The sequence below is a fragment of the Periplaneta americana genome, chromosome 12 (genome assembly GCF_040183065.1).
Source record: "Periplaneta americana isolate PAMFEO1 chromosome 12, P.americana_PAMFEO1_priV1, whole genome shotgun sequence".
Taxonomy (NCBI): Eukaryota; Metazoa; Arthropoda; class Insecta; order Blattodea; family Blattidae; genus Periplaneta; species Periplaneta americana.
The window spans coordinates 137,606,609-137,610,079 of NC_091128.1; the positions used below are offsets into that span (position 1 = coordinate 137,606,609).

The window sequence follows — 3,471 nt, forward strand, 5'->3', positions numbered from 1 at the left end:
TTGTATTTTCGGGATTTACTTCCAAATCTATCTCTTTACTTGCTTCAAGTAAAATTTTTGTCTTTTCCCTAATCGTTTGTGGATTTTCTTCTAACATATTCACGTCATGCGCATAGACAAGAAGCTGATGTAACCCGTTCAATTCCAAACCCTGTCTGTTATCCTGAACTTTCCTAATGGCATATTCTAGAGCGAAGTTAAAAAGTAAAGGTGATAGTGCATCTCCCTGCTTTAGCCCGCAGTGAATTGGAAAAGCATCAGATAGAAACTGGCCTATACAGACTCTGCTATAATTTTCACTGAGACACATTTTAATTAATCGAACTAGTTTCTTGAGAATACCAAATTCAATAAGAATATTATATAAAACTTCTCTCTTAACATAGTCATATGCCTTTTTGAAATCTATGAATAACGTATGCACTGTACCCTTATACTCCCATTTTTTATGTAATATCTGTCCAATGGGTTATAATTTATAATTATATCCCTAGTATGCGTTATTACTTCTCAAGGGCCAAACTTATCTTGAAAGTGAAGTGTCCTAAGCCATGTTTATTTTATAAAGACATTTAAAAGTACATACACGGTATTTCCTGTGTTTACAGCTCAATGACGGCGGGCGAAAGGAAATTATTCCTCCCACAATAATCAATCCCGGAAATTCGTGTCAAATTATCAGCGATGTTGGAAAAGTGGATTTGCATGAAAACTTCCAACTGCCGCTAAAACACCATTTTGTTTATCCGTCGCACTCCATCGTTCTAATAGTAATCTTTGCCGACCACCGCTCTACGCCTTGGCTTTATCCTCGACATACAGTCACAGTCTACTACATACAGTCGCGAAGCTTGAGGTGATTTTTTGCAAATCTCGCGATAAAGCGCTCCAAGCGGTTAGCAACTAGAAACAATAGACTGTCCACTGTCGACTTTGGATTTAGAGTCGACTGTGTCGTAATTCCATCGAGTGATAGGTAGTTGCGTATTTCGCATTGATGCTTGTGAAGAAAAATCCTAACATCTATTTCTTATTTTACTTCTAGATGCAAAAAGTGGTTAATAAACAGCAGGAGGGAAGATCTAATCACAAAGAATGAAGCATATCTTTATAATAATATAAAGTTTTGCTCTCTTCATTTCGAAAACACACAATTTATGAATGAAAACAAAAATAAATTAATCTGGAATGCAGTTCGAACTTTATTTGATGTTTCAAATAAACCTGTTCTGTTATTACCTGCAGCTGAGAAACAAAAGCTTTGCATTAATTCTACGTCTGAATCAGCTGATTCCTTGAATAATTGTACATTTTCAGACAACTTAGGCCTACTTTTTTTTTCAAAGGATATGTTTTTAATTATAGCTGCTAATTTTGTTGTTATTTTTATTTGTTACTTTACTAGAGACGTAGAAAAAGTAAGTCTGTTTCAATCAAATTTATTGATCACGTTTTATTTCCAATTCTGGTGTGATTATTATTGCTTAACCTCATCCCACTTTGTTAACTACGTAAGTCTACACTACAAGTACCGGTACACGTAAGTTACTCCATTAATTCATATTTCCATTATTATTGTTATTATATTATTGTTGTAAAGGGAAATGCAAATTAATATTTATTGGTTTCATAGTTCATTATCGCTATAATCTTGAATGAGTGAAGCGATTATAGTAAATTTCAGTTCCGTTTTGCATAAACAAAAATAATATTAACCTATTTCTTGCAGGTATCTTCGAGTTTATGGCGGAATTTAATATACTTCATTAAAATAATAAATGAACTTTATCCATTTAATATTTCAATAATGGAAGGAAGGTGTTAATTTTTCCAAAAGAACCCGACAACGAAAGTGTAACATATTTTGTGCGAGATCGTGCGTATTTGCTTGATTTCCGCACACAACCAATATGCGGTAAGTGTGAAATACCACATTCAGTATTCCCAACGTAACATACATAACAATTTCCCTATTCTTACCGCTTAAGCGTCATATTCATTTTACTGCTTTAGCTTTTAACATATTATTTTTAAAGACGTTCAATATAATAATAATTATAAATTGGAAACTTACCACTGCAATTTCACCTAAATTGCACTGTTAATTATTGTTTTTAAATATTTGCAAAAATTAAGTAAACTCTACAACACCACAAAAGTTACTGTATTTGTAATGCAAGTAACATTAAGGAAGCTGTGAAAAAATCAGCAAGATTCCAGACTCAATATAGACTGGGGGGAAAAAAAAGACAGACGTATATCACAGCCTGCTGCAGTATAGTAAACACAGAAAACATTTTATAGGAACAATGTTGAAGATAGATATATTTGTTTTCCAAAGTTGCCGTCATTGAACAGAAACCAAGATGGAGATTTCATTGCAACTAATTAGAAATTCCTCTTTCAGTTATGTAATAAACGATCTTCGCACAAAATAATGTACGATACACGAGCGGTATGTTTGTTTTCATGTTCTCGGAAATTAAAAAAGCTCAACTACGTTTCGCTTTTTCAATCTTTTCCTCGAACATGAAAACGTCAACATACCGCTCTTGTAACGCATATTACTATTGTCGTCTGCTAGGAGAGATCTGTGATGATGAGGCGATAGTAACGATCCTCGTGGTGGGCAACTACCCATGTTTGCATTTTTACTACATATTGAGCTTCGCGACTGTATATAGTAGGCTGTGATACAGTCTCCCTCTGTGACGACACGAAACATTTCCAGGACTTCTACATAACGACGGCTTCGATATTACCCATCTTCTGAGAAGACCAAATCCATAGGCCCTAACGTTCCAAGTAGCGAGTTACCATGGAAATACGAAGAGTTGGCGCCGGCGACCAAGTCAACGTTTACGGCACAATGATATATATTCCGCAAAAGTAGAAAAGTCGCTGTAATGCTGTAGAGTTTCCCTGCACTGGAACATTGTAACCCAGTACTTTTTGGTCTACACAGTCGGCTACAGCGAAGCTGGAAATCGCCATCAAGGTTCCGAGAAAATACATAATTATTATTAGCATTCTCTATAAATTGCACCTGTGTGTAACATTATACTGTCTCCATTTACTTATTTTATAATTAACCTTTCTTCTTAAGACGTCTTTCAGCAAGAAGAATAAAGGAGTGTCTGCCTCTTTAGCTCAGTGGTAGAGCACTGGTCTCGTAAACCAGGGGTCGTGAGTTCGAACCTCACAGGAGGCATAGTTAATTTTTAATTATCTATTTACATTAGAATTGTTAGAATTGACAATGCACAAGACTAAAATATGTGTTGAAACGATGAGAAGATCGAAATCAATTTATAATTACATATATCTGATAAATCATGTTCTGTACTCTACAGCATGTGTGAAAATACAACGACTCAGTTTTTAATTATTCTTCCTTACACTGCAATTTCAGAGGATGAAGACAATGAATAAATTTTATAGCCTTCAGTGAGCATTTCTCTTTTCTCTCGA

The 3,471-nt window shown here is 34.8% G+C and overlaps 1 non-coding gene across 1 annotated transcript; it reads left to right on the forward strand.

Moving 5' to 3' along the window:
• Positions 1 to 3,139: 3,139 nt before the first annotated feature.
• TRNAT-CGU (transfer RNA threonine (anticodon CGU)) lies at positions 3,140 to 3,211 on the forward strand. Its single transcript has one exon. It is a non-coding gene; the product is annotated as a tRNA-Thr (tRNA).
• The last annotated feature ends 260 nt before the right edge of the window (positions 3,212 to 3,471 follow it).